The 22,635-nt window shown below is 50.4% G+C and overlaps 1 pseudogene; it reads right to left on the reverse strand.

Annotated features, from left to right (window-relative positions):
- The window catches only part of LOC142075088 (ciliary neurotrophic factor receptor subunit alpha-like), a 202,409-nt pseudogene that overhangs the window by 78,993 nt on the left and 100,781 nt on the right, over nucleotides 1–22,635 (reverse strand).

The raw sequence follows: 22,635 nt of genomic DNA on the forward strand, positions 1-22,635 counted from the left end.
AGCGCTCGGGCATCCCCAAAGCCGGGCAGAGGGGCAAAAGGAGAGGTGCAAACAGGCAGAGCCACCTCTGGGTCAGGATGAAGATAAGCAGGTTAGAAAGGGACGGAGGGATGGGAGCAGAAGGATGGACACCTGCCCTGGCCGCCTCCCTCCCTCCCCTCTTTGCACACAAGGCCTCCCCGCTCCCATGTGCACTCTCTGGCTTCTGGCAGCCTTTCCACTGTGTGTTTCCACTCCTCTCTGGCCCATTAGCAGTTTTTTTATAACATTCTGTAAAGCACAGAGCCGTGTGCCAAACCTCAAGAGTGCATTATTTCCCAACGTCTTTGTTATATCTATCCCCGGGCCCTCTGGCCGTGCGTTTCCAAACACAGAGCTGTGGCTCACGGGGACAGCTGGGAGCCCAGTGCCACTCTCCCAGTACCCGGAGCCTTCCCTTCCTGCCTGCCTGCTCACGGCGCTCAGCCCCAGGCTCAGCCCTGGGATGCCTGGTGTGCAAAAACCCCGTCCCCATCGCCTGCTGCTTCTGGCTACGCTTGGGCATCCGCCGCTCTCCAGGCCACAGGGCGGATGATCCATTGGAGATACGCGTGGAGCACCCTGGTTGCTCTCCTGCGCTTCACCCCGTGCTCAGCTGCCTGAAAAAAAGGGGTCAGAGCAACACATTGCTGCCCTGGAGAAGTGCCGCCTTCCCCTGGGCCAGTTTGTGCTCGGGATGCTTTGCACCTCAGAGATGGGTGATCTGGAACCCCTAGGGATAAGCAAGCCTGTGGGCCCTTCCTCCTCTCCGAGGTGGGCTCTCCATCCCTGGTCACCCCATCCCTGGATGCACACTGTCCCCACTGCCTGTGCACCAGTGTCTCCATCTCTGCAGGGGACAAGACAGCCCAGCTACCCCCAGCCATGTGCACTCCTCCGGATGCTGCTGGGTTCCCAGCCACATCCCCCATGATGTGGACCTGGGTGTCAAACCCCACCCTGAGGACCAGCTGAGCTACCCGTGTCCTCCCGCCCGCCTGCTGAAGCGCATCGATGAGACACCTTCACACACTTTGTGCCTTTTGCACCATTACGCAGCATCCTGGCCCCTCCAGCGTGAAATCCCCACCCCAGAAATCCCAGGGTCCCCCTGCAGCCACCGGCACGTCCCACCAGAGCTCCCTGCTCCTTCTGGGCCAGAGCCGTTACAGGAAACACCAAGAGCGGTCTGAAGGCCGATGCCGAAGCTCCCCCATCTCTCCCAGCAGCTCCCCTTTCAGCACAATCTGATCCCCTTTAGCCATTTCCTAAGCCGTGTTCCAACTCTTGTACTAATCCACATTTTCTCTGGTTTAACTCATAATTTCCCATGTGGCATCATAGCAAATACTTCACTGAAGTCAAGACAGATTACATCGACCACATTTCTGGGCTTAGGAAATCAGTTCCCTTATCAAAGAGAGTTATCAGGTTAATCTGGTGTGATATATCCCTGGCAAGTACCCCTTATATTTTTCTCCCATTTTCCATTTGTTTCCACGTCTTTAATTGCTCCTTCTTCCAAGTGCGCCCCACGGCCCCGCTGTGCTGCGGGATCAGGCTGTCTGATCGGGATTTTTCATTCTCTCAAGCACAAGAGACACGTCGCCTCTCCCCATGGTACTGGGTACCGCCAACGACCTCTCAGCTGCTAATGAGCCTTGCTAACGAATGGAAGATGTCCTCACCTGGGGATGAGGTGCTCCCCATGTTGTCCGAAAAGCGGATTCGTGCCCGGTGTGCAAGTAACCAATTCCACACGCTCAGGAGAGATATTGTTTTATTCAGGCCTGGGTGCTCGGTGGACTTGCCACAAATCAAGCACACCTGGTCTAGTCACCTTTCTGTTTATATCCATGCTTCTCATACATATTTCAAATTTCTCTTTTACATATTCATTAAATTCCCAAGAACTAATTATAATATTACATCATCCTAGACACATGCGCACTAAAGCCTTTAGGGTCTTCTTGAGGGTCTCGAGTGGTCTCTGGTGGTCGGCAGGGTAGTGAAATCTTCATGAACTTCTTTCCTCCTTTCCTTATAGGGTCGCAATTTGTCCCTGAGCCATGCTTGGACCACGTTTGTTTATAGTTTCCATAGCTAAAATTAATTATCACTAAATCTAACAATACCTCTAAAACACACAGTTTATAATTAATTACTACTCCACACAATTACAAACACACACCTGTTAGTTACCTAACTTCTAAGCAACAAATCTTCATTGTTTAAAATTACAGAAGCGAACAATATAGAATCCACAACAAACTAAACTATCTATCACCATAGTGTTCTTAAATTAAAACATATACATCTTGATCTCCTCCAATCAAACACCCACTCACTAACTTCATCATTCTGATTTCTTATTAACTGGTTTTTAACCCAGTTCTGGGCGAGGGCTATACACAGAACAATAACACTTTGAGGATTATAGTTGATTATGATTAACATTAACACCCAGGCCTTCAATGCATCATTTTCTTTGAAGGTGCCTCCACGGCAGAGGATCGTCTCCAGGTTTTATCCTCCCTCCTCTACCCCAGCCTGCGCTGCCCTCGCTCTCAGCATTGCCGCTCAGACCTGGCGGGGTTCATTCGGTACCAGGCTCTGCTGAGCTTACTTTTAATCTCCCCTGAAACCTGGCTGCATAGCCAGCTCCGCTCTTCTCTCCGCATTTGCTCTGTATTTATACGGCTAACCCCCCTTTTAATTTCCTCTGCAAGGTCTCTCTCAGCTTGACTCCTGGCAGGTCTCCCTTTATCCCTGTGCTCGCTGACCCCCACGATGGAGCTTGCTTCGCTAATTGACACCCTTTCCCAGTCCTCGCCACCTCTCCGCTCCCTCCCTACATCCTTCCTGCAGCGTTGTCCACCTGGGAGTGCCCCTGCCTCACTTGGGGGGCATGCTCCAAGTACCGTCATTTATTTAACAAGATCCCCAGCACTTCCACGTGCAGCCCCCAGGCCGTCGCTCCCGCTGCTGTCATCAACTCCCTCTTCCAATTTTGTTGCCCCAGTAAGAGAGGAAAACGCAGCCGCAGGCCTGTTTTTGTTTAACTTCCCGTCCAATTGAAACAAACCGAGTCCAAGATCCCTGAAATCCCAGGTTTGGGCTCCCAAAATCCCAAGTTTGGGATCCCTCAAATCCCAGGTGAGGGCTCCGAGTGCGCTTGGCTGCAGCAGGGCTGCTGCCACAGGGCCATGTTGCAAACCTCCTGCGAGCCGCCCATCTCTATCTCCATCTCCATTCCCATCCCCTCCTGGGATGCTCCCAAACTCGCAGCAGCCTGTGCACCTCCGGGGAATCAATCACGTCCCACAGAGGCAGGAAAGTTGGGGGGGTTGCGGGCAGGGACTGGGGGCGACGACGCTGGGAAAAGAAACCTCATGGAGAACATTAAATTAAAATCTAGGCAATTAAATTAATTACCACTAAAAGCATCTCACCTGATTAGTTCCTTGCATACTTAATTGCATTAACAACACTGGGCATTTGCTTATTTATTTGTCGCCCTCTCTCCCAAGGCTGGTGGCCCCTGAGAGTGTCCGACCGGGCTCCTCAGCTGCCTGGTGCTCAGGGGGGCTGTGAGCCGCCAGCAAATGGGAACATGTGCTAATAGGAAACAGCAGGATTTGGGTTCTAACCCTGAGCAGTTCCCATGGGTCCCCGAGCAGATTGACAGGGTTTAGTGAGGTGCTTAGCAGATGGAAGAGACATTGCAAAGTCACGGCGATGCCACAGCTGCAGAGGAGACAGTTGGAGGCTGCAGCCCCCTCCCTGGTCCCCTTCTTTCCTCCATACCTGGGCTGCAGCCCTTCATGCGCTGTCACGGCCTGGGACCTCTCCCCAGATGGGATCTAGCAAACACATACCCAGCCAGAGGAGCTGCACAGCCTGCACCCAGCTCCTGCCTTCCCTGCCTCCAAACAACCTGTGAACACCTCCTCGCCCCGACAGCGCGGCTGAGAGGCCCCTGACTCATCTGCCGTTGCCTTTTTGTCTGCCATGCTCCCACCCCCAACACCTACTCACTGCCGTACCCCCTGCCCTACACTGCCTGCTCCCCCCTCACCTGCTTCTTGCATTGTCTTCCAGCTTCTTCCAGCACCCCTACCCCTTGGCTCATGTGCCAGGATCCCTCCCAGCAGATCCTGAAACCATGAGTTGGACACCATGCAGCATCCCTGAAACTTGAATTTCTTCAGTCTGACCTACAGGTGCAGTGAGCCCCTCCTGCCTGATTTGCAGGGCTTACGCAGGCCATGGCTGGTCCTCCTGCTATCCTCTGCCCCTGGACCATGGTCTAGGATGGAAACACTACCCTGGCTCAGATGCAAGGTGCTGAAGGCGAGACAAGGAGCAGAGAAAGGCTCTGCCGCGTCCCTCAAACCTGGGAACATACAGCCACCTACATGATGCATCCCCAGCTGGTGGGGCTCCCAGCTGGTGCCTCGCAGCATCCTCCGCAGCAGTCACCATCCCACAGCCAGCTACGCCAGCTGGTGCTCCCAGACACCCACTGCTCCTGGTTGCAGACACCATACTGCAAAACACACAGTTGCTATCAGTTGTACAAACACAGCAGCCCACCAAACACACAGCTGCTATCAGCTCTCAGCATCGCGTGAAATATAACACAATTCTTATCTCCTGCGCTGAGACCTGTGAATCAGCGCATCTTGCACTTAAGATATGCAAAATCCTGGGAAACATGCAGCTGTCCTCCAACACACCCATACACAGGGGCTCCTGCAAACACACAGCAACTGCTACCACCTTCTGGCTGCTCCTCTGAAACAACCATGTTGCAGTAACCCCAGCCAGGACTTCTCTTTCCCAGCTGCGATCCCCTCTGAACAGCTCAGCCCCAACCCTTTCCACCCACAGAGACAGTGGTCATGGTACTGGGCTGGATGGAGAAGCAATATCCCTTCCCAAATTATTCCTGGGGCATCATTTAATCTACGGGCTTTGATGCAAAGTTTGGGGCAGGAGGGGCTGATCCCACCCTGCTGTTGGGATTAGTACACTGCAGGGAGCTTGTATGGCGGTATGCAGCAGGCAACCATATGTATGGACAGTACAGGGGTTGGCATGGCAGGAGGGTGCTGTGAAGGGTCAATATGGGAGCAGAGAGCGTGGCTCTGTTCCCCCGTCCCCCCCGATATCACACGTCAGGGTACTCACTTCCCACCCTCAGGTAGGTCTGGTATTTGAGGTGCCAGGAGGAGCCCTCGTAGCAGGAGTACTGGCCGCTCTGCATCAGGTCGACGTCCTTCAGGATCAGGTAGGACTCGTTCAGGTGGGACTCATCGATGTTGGTGCCATTGGCCGTCCAGGTCATGGCTGCATCCCAGTCCATGGAGCCACACTTCATGGTCACGTCTGCGCCTACCTGCTCGTACTGGATGTGGCTGTCTGTGGAGGAGGAAGAGGAGAAAACCAGGTGAGCTTGGAGCCCCGTGGGTAGGGCTGCCTTGGAAATAGCATCTTACCATCACTTGTATAGGAAGTGAGGGAAGGACTAGGGCATGGACTGACACCATGTTGGTGGCCAGGGAAGCCCGAGTTCTCCTCCTGGCCCCGATAATGATTTATTTTAACCTTAGACTAGAGTGAATCAGCTGGCAAGGACCACCGAATGAGGACTCATGGACCACCTCCATCTCACAGGATGCTTTCCTCTGACCTTTACCTTGGAGGAGACATGTCAGGGCTGCACGTATGGCTCACCAGCCAAATGCCCCACAGCACAGCCAGACGCTCACACCAGCAAGTCATTGCCACTCCTGCATCCACGTGGCTCGTTGCAGGATGCAAACCAAATACATGCATCAGAAAGTCCCAGGGCAGCAGAGCGCGTGTGGGATCGGAGAATACATTGCTAGCTGGAGTGGTGGGAGGCAGCTCAGGTGCCTGAGTCAGTTATAGCTCAGCCACGGCCAGGCAAAGCTGATGAGCAGAGAGGTGACAGACCCCCAGGACTTGTCACCAGCAAACTTGAGTTATTTACTAGCGGAGGTGGGAAGCAGGCAGATGCCCTTGCAATTCCCTGCCCAGGAAATCAGGTGGGAGGATTGCAACCTACCCATGCCGTGCTTTGAAAAGAGGCAGCTGCTTGGTGCATGCTATGCTGATTATCTCCCTGCCTGGCTTTTCTTCTCTCTCTACAATAACATGATGCCTTGCTGAGCTGTTTGATTTAGCATCTTGCGAGTGGGGCAATACAGCTCATTGGGCACTAGCTGCCTGATTGAATTTTCTCAGGTTTCTGGATAGGAGCTCAAGCTGACATTCATTAATGATCCTTAGCAATTGAATCTTTTCCGTGTTGCTACACTGGCTGTAGAGCTGCATGTGGCAAGGATAAAACCGTGTGTATGCACATGACACAGGGTGAAGCAGGACAGGGGGATGAGCAGGGGATGAGGTTTCTTCAAGGCTTCATCAAGCCTTTGTGCACAGACAAGGGCTGTTCAGTTCTCAAAATACTCCCAAGTTTCCAAAACACCGTTGACAAGATACCTCACTAAAGGCTCCCAAGGAGACCGAGGAGTCCTGATACACGTGGAAAGTCCTTGCAAGAATTTATAGCAGCTAAAGGTCAGGAGACCAAAGGTGAGAACAAGCGGTCAGACGTGGCAGTAAGAAGACGTCACCGGTGAAGTTTGACAGAGATCAGAGCTGGATCAGAGCTGCCCAACACCCTCATAACTCACGGGGAAAAGGGGGTCGAGGCAGTGAGAGGAGACAGCATGCTGCTGAGGCTGTTAGGGCAGCAAAATTAAAGCTGGGTGCAAAAGTATTGCAGAAGGACATCACGGTACAGACTGGCCAGGTGATAACACTGTGTTGATAAACACACAGGGATGCACACGGGGAAAATCAAGCCTTGCTTCCCCTATGCACTCATGGCTCCAAACAAGGTGCAGCCTCCATGGAAACATATCTTGGAGTCATCGTACTCACTTCCCTGAAAACATCAGCTCAGTGGTCACTGAAAACACAAACCCAATGCTAGGAATTATTCAGAAAAGGATTGAGAACAAAATGGAAAGCGCTGTACCCTAAAAGCTGTGCACAAATCTGCCCCCGTGCCATTAGGAGTACAGTTCAGCTGAAAATGGAGCAGAGAAAGGAAATGGAGAAGAGCAAAGGCTGGAAACAGCCCCCACGTAAGGATGGCTTAACAGACTCGATTTCTTCATTCATAAAAGGAGACAACCAAGTGGACACATGATAGACACCTAAGCAACCATGAATGACATGGAGAGGATGAATAGAGAAGGATCGCTTGCTTTTTCTCCTAATAAAATAATTAAGGGGCAGCAAATGAAAACAAGCAAAAGAAAGTGCTTTTTCGCACAGTGTGTGATTAAATTACAGAAACCCATGTCCATCAGTTGCTCTGGATGTCAACATTTTGGGGGAAATAGTGATTAAATGAATCCATAGCAGAAGATTCCACCCAGGGCAGTAAAACACCAAGCTGCTCGGCAAGCCTGGGGAGGCTGCAGGACGCTGATGGTGGGGAGGGATGGGAAAAGCACGCCCTGTGCTTGTCCTGCTCTTTTCTCCCTCTCTAGACATCAGCTCCTGGGTCCTGTTGGGAGATGGGACCACATGGGCCTGTAGGCTGGCATGATCCAGCCATTCCTGCACCTTGTGTGAAAGCCCACAGCCTGAGCTCATCTGCAAAGGAGAGAGCACCAGGGCAAAGCTAGTCCTGGAGGAGACCCTGGCAGGTCTGAGTCCTCCTGCAGACCGTCTGTCAGGACACCTACTTCAGACAGGGAAACAACACCTTTGGGGATAGTATCCATGCTGGGAAAGGGGGTGCTAAGAACAGACGGGGAAAAATTGGGTTCCAAGGCAATGATTTAAGGCCCCTGACGAAGGAGAAATCCAAAGCACAGCTTCAGAGGAGGCATTTCTCCCAGCCGGGCTTGCTGAGGCTCTTACTGGAGCTGAGCCAGGTCCACATGTCCCTCATGCCCCATGCCAGGCGTAGGAGTCGCACCCAGCTGCACCACCATGCAAATGTGTGGCAGCTTCACTGGAAGGCATCACCTCCCTTTGGGAAGGGGTACCATGGGGACAGACCCCACTCCCCACACTGCAGCAGCCCTGTCTCGCACTATGGACACGAGCTCTGCTTTAGCACAGAATCATAGAATCATTTAGGTTGGAAAAGACCTCCAAGATTATAGTGTCCAACTGTCAACCCAACACACCATGCCCACTACACCATGTCCCTAAGGGCCTCATCTACACGTCTTTTAAATACTTCCAGGGATGGTGACTCAACCACTTCCCTGGGCAGCCTGTTCCAAGGCCTGACCACTCTTTCAGAAAAGAAATTTTTCCTAATGTCCAATGTAATCCTCCTTTGGCGCAACTTGAGGCCATTTCCTCTCGTCCTATCACTTGCTACTTGGGAAAAGAGACTGTCCTGGTTCCAGCTGGGACAGAGTTAACTTTCTTCCCAGGAGCTTGGGGTGTGTGCTGTGTTTCAGGTTTGGTATGAGGAGCATTGATGGCCCATTGATGCTATGGTTGTTGCTGGGTGGTGCTTGCACCAGGGACTTTTGGTTTCTCTTTTAGGCCTCCCATGCCCTGCCATGTGCAGGGGAAGCTCTGTGTGTGTGGGGAGCCTAGCCGGGGTGGTTGACCCAGCTGGCCAATGGGGTATTTTATAACATTCGTGACACGCGGTCGGCAGTCGGTGAGCAGTTGCGTTGTGCATTGACTGCTTTGCATATTCTGCTATTGTTGTTATTATCATTGTTATTATTACTGTTCTACTTCATTTTATTTCAATTATTAAACTGTTTTTATCTCAACCCGGGAGTTTTCCTACTTGTTCCCTCCCGATTCTCTCCCCCATCCCACCGGGGGGGGGGGGGGGGTGAGCGAGCGGCTGCGTGGGGTTTATTTGCTGGCTGGGGTTAAACCACGACAGTCCATTTTTGGTGCCCAACATGGGGCAGAGAAGGGTTGAGATAACAACAGATTAACTAGTGCGTACTAAGGAATTTATACCTGTTAACATATTAATTTATCTGATCTGCACCATGCTCTTGTTTTTACTGTACCTGTTAAAGATAGATGTTGGGTTTTGGAGTCTGCTGTGCTCTGCGGTGATTAATGATGTTTTGCCTGGGAGATTTGTTACTAAAACGCTGGCATTGGGGGTTATTTGGTATTTGGGATCTGTAATGAAGCCATTACTGTATTTCGGGTACCACCTCATGGAGACCATTAGCAATTATACCTTTTCCTCCGAGAGATTTTTTATGGAGGAAATAGAGAATAGCACCCTCGTTACCTTCCTCTATGATGTCATCTCCTTTGTTAAGATAACTTGCCAGTACCTTGAACATCCCTGGGTAGTTAAGATACATCTATTGGTACTCCTTGGGAATATTGTTTTGGTTTTATCCAAGGTTAATAAGCAATTTAAGAACGTCATCCAGAGATCTGCCCCAAGGCTGGATAGTTATGAGTGGCAGGGTGAGTGGGATAGCATGGGCAAATGCCTAGGACGGTGGGCACCCCCAGTGTTTTGGAACTTCACCCGTGAACAAGTGCAGAATCCTGAACAATTAGTAGAATATTTGGAAAAAGCATGCTGTCACCCTGGCCATTCTAGGGAGACGCAAATCACTACAATGTGCTGGGGCCTGGCCCACGCCTACCGAGGCCTGTTTAACACCACTGAGAACCCTCAAGGGGAAGGAAACGTCTCTGCAGCTGATGACAAAGCAACAGGCCCTGAGGCTACCCCACCCCCCACGGCAGGCAGGGCAGCTACTCCGCCCCCTGCGATAGAGAACCAACCCATGCCAGTATCAGTTGCCCCTATACAAAAAAGAAAATACACAAGAAAATCACCTCGTTTCGTAAGGGATGAAGATGAACCAGGGCCATCACGAGAACAGGAGGAGGAGGAGGCAGAAGCCATAAATGAGATGGCAACCACCCGATCCCTACCCCTGAGTGAGCTGCGAGATATGCGAAAAGACTTCAGCCGTCCTCCAGGCGAGCACATTGTCACCTGGCTGCTCCGATGCTGGGATAACGGGGCCAGTAGCCTGGAATTAGAGAGTAGGGAAGCCAAGCAGCTGGGATCCCTTTCTAGGGAAGGGGGCATTGACAAAGTGATTGGACAAGGGGCACAAGTCCTCAGTCTCTGGAGGTGACTCCTGTGAGGCGTGACGGAAAGGTATCCCTTCAAGGAAGATGTTATATGCCACCCAGGAGAGTGGACCACCATGGAGAGAGGTATCCAGTACCTGAGGGAATTAGCCGTGCTGGAGGTGATTTATGATGACCTGAACAACGAGCAGTTATCCAAAGATCCAGATGAATTCAAATGCACCTGACCCATGTGGCGAAGTTTGTACAGAGTGCACCAGCATCACATGCAAACTCATCGGCAGTAATGACCTGGAGAGATGGAGAGGAACAAACAGTGGATGAACTGGCTGGCCAACTCCGGCAATATGAAGAAAGTGTCTCTTCCTCCCTACGGGCCTGTGTCTCAGCTGTGGAGAAACTGTCTCGGGAGGTCCAGCAACTCAAAGAGGATATGTCCTGCTCCCCACCTGCACGGGCCAGTGTCTCAGCCATTAGGAGCAAGCGTCCCTCTGCTCAAGAGAGGAGACATCGTGGGTACACACCCCGGGGCACCCTGTGGTTTTACCTGCGTGACCACGGAGAGGACATGAGGAAGTGGGATGGAAAACCTACCTCAGTCCTACAGGCACGGGTACATGAGTTGCAAGGAAAAAAGACCACAAAAGGGGATTCTTCCAGGAAAACTGCTGCTCCAGTCTCCAGGGAGCAGTTCCCCAGACAGAGTAGAAGCGCTGATTCCACTTCCGACCTTAATAAAGGGACTTCTCATTCATACTTACAAGAAGTGGATAGCGAATATGAAGACCAGGACTAGAGGGGCCCTGCCTCCGGCCAGGTGGAGGAAAGGGACAACCGGGTTTATTGGACTGTGTGGATTCGATGGCCTGGCACATCAGAGCCACAGGAGTATAAGGCTCTCGTAGACACCGGTGCACAGTGTACCCTGATGCCATCAAGCTCTGAAGGGGCAGAACCCATTTGTATTTCTGGAGTGACAGGGGGATCCCAAGAGTTAACTGTATTGGAGGCTGAAGTGAGCCTAACCGGGAATGAGTGGCAGAAGCACCCCATTGTGACTGGCCCAGAGGCTCCGTGCATCCTTGGCATAGACTACCTCAGGAGAGGGTATTTCAAGGACCCAAAAGGGTACCGGTGGGCTTTTGGTATAGCTGCCCTGGAGACGGAGGAAATTAAACAGCTGTCCACCTTGCCCAGTCTCTCAAAGGACCCTTCTGTTGTGGGGTTGCTGAGGGTTGAGGAACAACAGCTACCAATCGCCACCACAATGTTGCACCAGCGGCAATACCGCACCAACCGAGACTCCCTGCTTCCCATCCATGAGCTGATTCGTGGACTGGAGAGCCAAGGAGTGATCAGCAAGACTCGCTCACCCTTCAACAGTCCCATATGGCCAATGCAAAAGTCCAATGGAGAGTGGAGACTATCGTGGCCTGAACGAAGTCACGCCGCCACTGAATGCTGCCGTGCCGGACATGCTAGAACTCCAATACGAACTGGAGTCAAAGGCAGCCAAGTGTTATGCCAGAATTGATATTGCTAATGCGTTCTTCTCAATCCCTTTGGCAGCAGAGTGCAGGCCACAGTTTGCTTTCACTTGGAGGGGCGTCCTCCAAGTGAAATGAATTCGCTCACGGCTTTCGCGAACTGCGACTTTCCTCCCTCCACCTCCTCCCTTTCCAGTAATGAAGTGGAGACACCAAGCGAGAGTTCATGCAGTAGCCCTTGGGCCAGTCCGGGCAGGACAAGATGTGAAGAATGTGCTCTACACCGCATCCGGGGAGAATAGCCCTACCTGGAGCCTCTGGCAGAAAGCACCAGGGGAGACTCGAGGTCGACCCTTAGGGTTCTGGAGTCGGGGATACAGAGGATCCGAGGCCCGCTACACTCCAACTGAGAAGGAGATATTGGCAGCATATGAAGGGGTTCGAGCTGCTTCGGAAGTGGTTGGTACTGAAGCACAGCTCCTCCTGGCACCCCGACTGCCGGTGCTGGGCTGGATGTTCAAAGGGAGGGTCCCCTCTACACATCATGCAACTGATGCTACGTGGAGTAAGTGGGTCGCACTGATCACACAACGGGCCCGAATAGGAAACCCCAGTCGCCCAGGAATCTTGGAAGTGATCACGAACTGGCCAGAAGGCAAAGATTTCGGAATATCCCCAGAGGAGGAGGTGACGCGTGCTGAAGAGGCCCCACTGTATAAAAAACTACCAGAAAACGAGAAGCAATATGCCCTGTTCACTGATGGGTCCTGTCGCCTTGTGGGAAAGCATCAGAGGTGGAAAGCTGCTGTATGGAGTCCTATACGCCAAGTCGCAGACACTGCTGAAGGAGAAGGTGAGTCGAGCCAGTTTGCAGAGGTGAAAGCCATCCAGCTGGCCTTGGCCATTGCTGAACGAGAAAAATGGCCAGTACTTTATCTCTATACTGACTCATGGATGGTGGCAAATACCCTGTGGGGGTGGTTGCAGCAGTGGAAGCAGAACAACTGGCAGCGCAGAGGTAAACCCGTCTGGGCCGCCGCATTGCGGCAAGATATTGCTGCCTGAGTAGAGAACCTGGTTGTAGAAGTACGTCACGTAGATGCTCATGTACCCAAGAATCGGGCCACTGAAGAACATCAAAATAACCAGCAGGTGGACCAGGCTGCTAAGATTGAAGTGGCTCAGGTGGATCTGGACTGGCAACATAACGGTGAATTATTTATAGTTTGGTGGGCCCATGACACCTCAGGCCACCAAGGGAGAGATGCAACATATAGATGGGCTCGTGATCGAGGGGTGGACTTGACCATGGACGCTATTGCACAGGTTATCCATGAATGTGTGTCGTGGTTTAACCCCAGCCAGCAAAAATAAACACCACGCAGCCGCTCGATCACCCCCCCACAGTGGGATGGGGGAGAGAATCGGGAGGGCACAAGTAGGAAAGCTCCCGGGTTGAGATAAAAACAGTTTAATAATTGATATAAAACTAAGTAGAACAGTAATAATAACAATGAGAACAACAACAATAACAGAATACACAAAGCAGGCAATGCACAACACAACCGCTCACCAACCGCCGACCGCGTGTCACGAACGGGGGGCGAGCCCCCCCCCCCCCCCCCCCCCCGGTTTTTATACTGAGCATGATGTTACATGGTATAGAATACCCCATTGGCCAGCTGGGTCCACCACCCCGGCTGTGCTCCCCCCTCCCGGTGCAAGCATCACCCAGCAACAGCCAAAGCATCAATGGGTCATCAATGCTCCTTTCACCATGCTCACCATGGTGGAAGTAACCACCGGATGGCTAAAAACATATCCTGTGCCCCATGCCACTGCCCGGAACACCATCCTGGGCCTTGAAAAGCAAGTCCTATGGCGACATGGCACCCCAGAAAGAATTGAGTCAGACAATGGGACTCATTTCCAAAACACCCTCATAGACACCTGGGCCAAAGAGCACGGCATTGAGTGGGTATATCACATCCCCTACTATGCACCAGCCTCCAGGAAAATCAAACGATACAATGGACTGCTAAAGACTACGCTGAGGGCAATGGGTGGTGGGACATTCAAGCATTGGGATACACATTTAGAAAAGGCCACCTGGTTAGTCAACACTAGGGGATCTGTCAATCGAGCTGGCCCTGCCCAATCCAAACCCTTACGTACTGTAGACGGAGATAAAGTCCCTGTCGTGCACATAAGAAATATGCTGGGGAAGACAGTCTGGGTTACTCCTGCCTCTGGCAAGGGAAAACCCATTCGTGGGACTCCTTTTGCGCAAGGCCCTGCGTGCACTTGGTGGGTAATGCGAAAGCATGGGGAGGTCCAGTGTGTACCTCAAGGGGATTTGATTTTGGGTGAGAATAGCCAATGAACTGGATTGTACGATGTTGATTACTATATAATACTGTATGTCATCACTTCTATGGTTGCTATATGTCATATCAACAGTATTGCAGTAAAAATCACCCAGATTAATGAAGAATGAACTCTGATGAAACCGAGCAAAGTGCAACGATGATAGAACCGGACGAGCGCAGCGATAATGGAAACAGAACTGGCTTCAGGATGCAACAGTCCAACACCACACACCATCTCTCCTGCCCTGAAAGTCTGTTATGACAGATGGAGCCCAAAGTCATGGACTAAATGAATTCAATGGACATTTTAGAGGGATGGCCCATGGACTAAGGCAATGATATCTTTGTGTATATATCAAAAGGTTGGAAAAGTGGTGGTGATTAATGGGAATGTATTGGAAAATGTGAGACCTGGGCGTGACGCAGATGGTATAGAATAAGGGGTGGATACTGTCCTGGTTTTGGCTGGGACAGAGTTAACTTTCTTCCCAGTAGATGTGGGGAGGTGCTGTGTATTTGGTTTGGTATGAGAGGGGCGTTGATGGCCCATTGATGCTTTGGTTGTTGCTGGGTGATGCTTGCACTGGGGACTTTTCGGCCTCCCATGCTCTGCCAAGTGCAGGGAAAGCTGGGGGAGGGCGAGCCTAGCCGGAGTGGTTGACCCAGCTGGCCAATGGGTTATTCCATACCATGTGACATCATGCTTAGTATAAAAACCAGGGGTGGGGGCGGGGGAACCCCGCCCCCGTTCGTGACACACGGTCAGCGGTCGGTGAGCAGTTGCATTGTGCATTGCCTGCTTTGTATATTCTGTTATTATTGTTATCATTGTTGTTATTCATGTTCTACTTCGTTTTATTTCCATTATTAAACTGTTTTTATCTCAACCCGTGAGTTTTTCTACTTGTGCCCTCCTGAATCTCTCCCCCATCCTACCAGAGGAGGGGGGTGAGCGAGCGGCTGCGTGGTGTTTAGTTGCTGGCAAGGGTTAAACCACGACACTTGTCCAAAACCTGTGAGATCCACACTCATATTCTTTAGTTACTTTTTCTTTCCTTTTTTTTTTTAAAAAAAAAAAAATCTCTTACAACTTTGTGATCTGCTTCAATACACCAGACCTACAGCTGATGGAAGGGTTCATTTTTTTTGTTAGCATCCCAGGTTTTTCCTACTAGATTTCCTTCCAAGCTCTCAGATGGTTCATGTGGGCCTGGGGACAGATCCCCGCTTTGTTCCAGAACCTCATCTCCATTGGCTCAGTTTCATATAACTTCTTCCATTCCCAGATAGGGATAAATATAGTGGAAGTACCTCCAGACAGACTTGTTTAGCAAAAGGAGGTAGCTTCTTTGTAATGTCCTTTGCATGTCTCCAAACTTTGGTAACTTGCAAAGAGCAGGTCTTCAAAGCCCTGAAGCCACTGAGCTGTGCTCCCTGTCACCTAAATGCCAGTCCCTCTATTTTTCTTCCTTTCCTTCTCCTCTCTCCCCCAGCTGCACTTTAAGAGCATCTCTCCTCATGCATCCGACAGCACTTTGCACAACAGGACATCAATCTGCGCTGACCCGCAGCTATTTTCCAAGCACAGACCCTAGGCAAGAGCTGCGAGTTCTCCACTCCCTGACAGTCACGGAGGTGAGCCGCACTCACATAGCATGCTCCAGCAAGAGAGGCCACCTCGCTCCATGCACCCACAACTTTCCGCAGTGCAAAATTAACAGACACCATGTGGAAATCAACCCTCTTGATTTCCCAGCTCCCAGGTGGGAGGAGGTAGCCTGGGACATGCTCCCCACTGGGCTATCCTGCACCACCAGCCAGACCCCTGGGGGGTACTCAGCTCTCGGACCTGCGGGGCAATGAGGCAGCAGGCAAGGAAACACAGGCACTAAAAATAGGCTGACTGCGGTAGGGGCTGACCACCTTTATTAGCAAGCCTGTGCTCTGGCTGACCTTGTGGTCAGCCTCCAAGAGCCTGGCCATAATTCACTCTGTGTCTGGGCAGGAAATCTTGAGCTCAGAGGGATATCCAGTAACAGGAAGAGATGTTCCAGGACCTGGGGCTATTTTTGCTGTTTTCTTTTACTTTACAGACAGGGAACCTTTCAGGAGATGCATCTTGTGCTGCAAAAAATCCCCCAAAAAACAGGTACTCTGGGACAGACAGAGAAAGAAAAAGAAGGGGGAAATTTGTGCCTGTTTGGGTCTGGGTTTCCTCTTATCAGGCAGGCTCACCTTCACTATATAGGGCAGAGAGGCAGCAGGTAAAGATCAGAACAGCAAGTGGGACCCCAGACCTTTATGGGCTCTTAAATGCCCTAACAGCATGCAGCAGTGTTTAATGGGTTGCAGCTGGGGTGTCATTGTGGGTGGCGTGAGTTGTTGTCTCTGCTGCTTCCCTGTAGCAAAGATGGGGATGCAATGGGGAAACCACCACAGTAATGAATGTCCAGGGATGGAGGTGATGGATCTTTCTTGCAAAGGCATTAGAGGGACATGAAGATCACGTGACTTGAGCTACAGCCAGGTCATGCCTCCAGTCAGCATGGAGTGGGCCAGCAGATCGGCCCCCAGCAGATGCAGCAACCCCACTGGGATGATGCTGGCCCTCAGCGGATAGCCATGAGCTTGGGCTAGCTTAGCCTTGGGAAGGAATTAGCAAGGCAAAGGAGGCAAAGAGTGGATGCCTGCCCTTGAATTTAATGATTTAAGCACGCTCCATCTCGCGGAGAAGCTTGAATCCTAATCGCTGCACATAAGCCACCGGCGCTGGAACCTTCACATGAGGGGTAATGTGTCCCTGGTGAGTCAGGCTGATTCACCTGCTGGGTAAATGAGTTGCCTACAGAAGTGATGTGATTGCTGGGGGGGGGGCAGAAGTGCAGACAGGTCTGCTCTGCCAGGGGTGCTGCCATCCTGGGGTGCCCACACCTCTGGCAATGCCTTCCCCCATTGCCCTGGTGCATGTGTCCTTCCCCTCTTTCAGCTCCAAGGCAGGAGCACCTACTCATGACATGCTCTGGGACCGAGGTCTTCCAGGTATAGCCGACTCATTCAGCAGAATATGTGAATACCACCATGAACTGAGCTCATCTAGCCTGAGGACAGGCTGAGCTAAGTCCCCTGACTTTGACTGCGTTGAGCAAACCCTGATAACATCCTTCCAATGCCAAGACATGTCCTTTTATTGATCCAGCACCTCGCCTCGGTTCTGGCTCTCCAATCTCTCCACAAATCAAATTTGAAGAGCATTTTGGCTTCGAGATGGCTTGCAAAGAGTGAGGGATACAGGGGCAGGTAGAGGCTATGCCAAACCTTGCTTCTTAACTGGAGAGAGGTCCTGAAAATGCTCTGCAACCAGCTCAAATGCTGAATGGGGCTACAGTTTGGAGCGAGGCTGGTATTTCAGCCAGCTTGATAATGAGAGCATCCAGAGTTATAACAGGAAGGATTAAAAAATGTAATTGCTAATGGGGAATTAATTGTTAATGGGGAATCGTCATTGCAGGAGGGTGTTTCCATTGTGGCCCCACAGGGATCTGTTCTTGGCCCATTGCTTATCACTCGTCTTATCAATTATCTTGAAGGCAACATAAAACTGTTGCTGGCAAAGTTTGCCAGTGACACAAAGGCTGATGTATATAATGGAAAGGACGAGTCCATCACACACAGAGCTCTGGAGCAGTTAATATAGTAGCCTTCCCTCGGCAAGAGCATGTATTTTACGCAGCCAAATGCAAGCCCATTCATCTCTGGCAGAGGAATGTAGGTCAGACTCGCAGAAGGCAGGGCTGCATCTTGGGGAGGACAACGCTGATAAGGGCTTGGAAGGAGCCACAAGGAGATGAAGTGCCAGTGTGCTGCAACTAGAGCGAAACTTGGCCCGAGACTCAAGGAAGTGTCACAGGAGGTGGGGAGGTGCTGTGTAATGAGGAGACAGAGCTTTCTCCTCTGCTGGCCCCAGCCTGAGCATGGAATGAGGCTCTGTGGGAAGCACACACCATCTCCAGCCTCCCGGACGGCTGCTCGGCACACACACGCGGTCCCTTTGACCTTGCCTTCCCCAGCATAAACAGCGAGTGCCTGCGCACGGGCAATTACAAAAATTCCAAACCACTCTTGCACACGCATCCTGCCCCAGGGAATGGATGGAAAAACAAACAACACATGACAGATGTTAGTCATGTTGCTTAATGCATGACTGAAAGGCACTCCAATAGCGTGGTGAGGAACAAGAGAAGAGAAGAGAAGACCTTCTGTATGTATATTTGGAGAGACTACTCCTGCAGTGCTGCCTTAGGTCGGATGCACATCTCCCCTGCACACCCAGTTCGTGGGCACAAGACCAAGCCTTGAGACCCAGGTAGCCCAACACACCACTTGAATCCAGACACCTTAACGAAACAGCATTTGCACAACAACCAAAACCCACTCAGATGTCTACAAACAAACCACATTCCTGCATGAATCTACAAACCATCTCCTGCACAGAAAACCCAGAGAACACCCCCAAAAGCAAAGCAACTAGTTTAACCATGCCAGGCTGATGCCCCGGGGAGTTGCATGGGCTGATTGATGCACGAGGAGGCAGGGTCTGGAAAGAGCTGGTCGCATCCCCATCAGCCAACAAATGCCACACTGAGAAGGTTGGACGACGTGGGGAGGGGAGAGAGGAACATATCTACAGTTGGTTTCTCCTCGAGAAGCCAATTTCCATGGCTTTGCTGGGCATTTTGAAGGCTGTTTACTGGCCCAGGCTTTGTCTTAGCTGAAATGTGGGCAGCATTTCTAACGAGGCACATGCAAACTGGAGCTCCCGGGAGGCTTTGCAGCAGAACCGACTGCAAAAGATTAGTGCCAGGGCTGAAGAGAGCAAGAGAGGAGGGAAAGTAATGAAACAAAACCTTTCTTTCTTTTCCTTGGTTGAGGAATGATGGGGGCTAATTGCTTGTTGCTGGTGAGCAAGAGAGGAGATAGCAGCTTCCGTGCCCATCAATAAATTAACCCCGGCATGTGGCATCTGAAATGCATTCATTTCCAGATACATTTCTCTCTTTGTCTCCTCGCCTGGGTGAAAACATAATTATTGTTTAAACATGAGTTAATTCAGCAAGGTGAGGATCAATAAAGCAGAATTACTCCTCTTTTAAAAGCAGAGAAATCTCAATCTGGGACAAATGTGGACATAACTCTGTGTTGTGGTTTAACCCGGCAGGCAGCCAAACACCATACAGCCACTCACTCACTCCCCCCCACCACAGTGGGATGGGGGAGAGAATCGGAAAAAAAAAGGTAAAATTAGTGGATTGAGATAAAGACAGTTTAATAGAACAGAAAAGGAAGGCAAAATTATAATATTAATAATGGTAGAATATACAAAATGAGTGATGCACAATGCAATTGCTCACCACCCACCAACCGATAACCAAGCAGCGATCGCTACTTCCTGCACCACGCTTCCTATTTATATGCTGAGCATGACATCATATGGTATGGAATACCCCGTTGGCCAGTTGGGTTATCTGTCCTGGCTATGCCCCCTCCCAGTTTCTTGTGCACCTGGCAGAGCATGGGAAGCTGAAAAGTCCTTGACTACAAGGGTACTTAGCAACAACTAAAAACATTGGTGTGTTATCAACATTCTTCTCATACTAAATCCAAAACACAGCACTAGGAAGAAATTTAACTCTATCCCAGCCAAAACCAGGACACTCTGGCAGAGCTGACGGATGGGGAAGACGCTTTGGTCATGGCAGGAGCCGGGTGAAGCAGAGCTCCCTTTTCCCAGTGTAGTATGGTTACATGGGAAAGCTGCTGAATCTTGTAAATAATTAATTAAAATAATATGGGAATTGTTATAATATAGCATATTGATAAATTGATTTTTAGAACAAGAAAGGAATGGATAGTCATGAACAAGTAGGCATGAACTTGAGATAAATGAAGTGTCTTTCAAACTGTAAAAACTGTGCCAAGTTCCTCAAAGATCATGTCCTAAGTTAACCTATCCTAATTATAATATGAAAACCACCCCTCCACTGCTGAAATCTCCCCCTACAACATTAATCCCCTTACCCACTGAACATGCGTAGTTAATGTTGAGAATGACAAAGCAAAATGGTGATGAGAAAATTATAATAACCAATCTGTTTGTAGAATGGGTGGTAGTTAGATGATTTCAAGATATAAATAAGGACTTGTGTTGTATTTTGGTGTGCTAGCTTTGTGGCGTTACCACATAGCACCCATCTCTGCGCAGACATGAAACAAACAAATATCTCGTCTCTGTGTGTGAGATTGGCTCATTGCACACCGGGTAACGAACCCTGTTTGAGGGACAACACCAGGACTACCGTAGCCCTTGGGTCTATTGGGAACAGCTAAATACAGCCAAGGGCAGTCATGGCAATGGATAGAAAGAGCTGAAATCACCTGTGCACGTACACTTTATGGCCTGACACACGGTTACGCATCTCCAACATGTACACACTTCCCACATAAGGAGCTTTGTGGCAAAGCCCCAGGGCTCATGCTGTGGCCTCTCCCTTTCCTTTGGGGGTACCCAAGCCCTGCTAGGGAGAGTGTCTCTGCACTGCAGGGACCTCTGCCAGCGCTGCTCGGTTTCATCGCAGTTCATTCTTCGTTAATCTGGGTGATTTTCACTGCTATACCATTGATAGCAACCATAGAAATAATGATATACAATATAATAAAACAATTGACATAATAAAATTCAGTTCATTGGCTATTTTCACCCAAAATCAAATCCCCTTGAGGTACACAACGGACTTCCCCATCCTTTCGCATCACCCACCAAGTGTACCCAGGTCCTTGAGCAAAAGCAATCCCACAAATGGGTTTTCCCTTGCCAGAGGCAGGAGTAACCCAGACTGTCTTCCCCAGCATATTTCTTATGTGCACGACAGGGACTTTATCCCCCTCTACAGTACGTAAGAGTCTTGATTGGGCAGGGCCAGCTCGATTAACAGACCCCCTAGTGTTGACTAACCAGGTGGCCTTTGCTAAATGTGTATCCCAATGCCTGAATGTCCCACCACCCATTGCCCTCAGTGTTGTCTTTAGCAGTCCATTGTATCGTTCGATTTTCCCAGAGGCTGGTGCATGGTAGGGGATGTGATATACCCACTCAATGCCATGCTCTTTGGCCCAGGTGTCTATGAGGGTGTTTCGGAAATGAGTCCCGTTGTCTGACTCAATTCTTTCTGGGGTGCCATGTCGCCATAGGACTTGCTTTTCAAGGCCCAGGATGGTGTTCCGGGTGGTGGCATGGGGCACAGGGTATGTTTCTAGCCATCCTGTGGTTACTTCCACCATGGTGAGCACATAGTGCTTGCCGTGGTGGGTTTGTGGGACCGTGATATAATCAATCTGCCAGGCCTCCCCATATTTATATTTCAGCCATTGTCCTCCATACCAAAGAGGCTTTACTCGCTTGGCTTGCTTGATTGCAGCGCATGTTTCACATTCGTGGATAACCTGTGCAATAGCGTCCATGGTTAAGTCCACCCCTCGATCACGAGCCCATCTATATGTTGCATCTCTTCCTTGATGGCCTGAGGCGTCATGGGCCCACCAAGCTATAAATAATTCACCCTTATGTTGCCAGTCCAGATCCACCTGAGCCACTTCAATCTTAGCAGCCTGGTCCACCTGCTGATTGTTTTGGTGTTCTTCAGTGGCCCGACTCTTGGGTATGTGTCCTGGTTTCAGCTGGGATAGGGTTAAATTTCTTCCTAGTGCTGTGTTTTGGATTTAGTATGAGAAGAATGTTGATAACACACTGATGTTTTCAGTTGTTGCTAAGTGCCCTCCTAGTCCAAGGACAGCTCCAATGCCTACTGACTGAGCTAGGTACACAAGATGGGAGGGAACATAATCAGGACAGCCAGCCCAGCTGGCTAATGGGGTACTCCATACCATGTGACATCATGCTCAGTATATGAACGGTAGGCGTGATCCAGGAAGTACCGATCGCTACTTGGTTATTGGTCAGCGCAGGTGGTGAGCAATTGCATTGTGCATCACTCATTTTGTATATTTTATCATTATCATTATCATTATTATTTTCCCTTCTTTTTCCCTGTTCTATTAAACTGTCTTTATCTCAACCCACGAGTTTTTCTCACTCTTACCCTTCCGATTCTCTCCCCGTCCCACTGGGGGTGGGGGGAGTGAGTGAGCGGCTGCGTGGTATTTGGCTGCCTGCCAGGTTAAACCACGACAGTCCTTTTTGGCGCCCAACGTGGGGCTCGAAGGGTTGAGATAACGACCCGAACGGGTTAAAACAAATTTGTTATAAGCATTCATTATATCAGTTTAGTACTCGATGTTCACAATGTTGATTTATTTGCTCTCAGAGTTTTTGGATCTGTTCTTGCAGTTGTGGTATGTAGCACCTTACTGGCTGTCTATACTGCTGATTATCAGTTTTTATGTGGGGTTGGTCATCTCTGGGAAATGGATTAAGGTCATTGCTTTGCTATACTGTGTGACCTGGCTTTATGTTATGATAAAATTATTGGTCACGAGCCTGTACTCAGCACTGCCATCATTCCTGTTCTTTGGGAGCTATCTTT

This window comes from Calonectris borealis, chromosome W (genome assembly GCF_964195595.1).
Source record: "Calonectris borealis chromosome W, bCalBor7.hap1.2, whole genome shotgun sequence".
In the NCBI taxonomy this organism is placed as follows: Eukaryota; Metazoa; Chordata; class Aves; order Procellariiformes; family Procellariidae; genus Calonectris; species Calonectris borealis.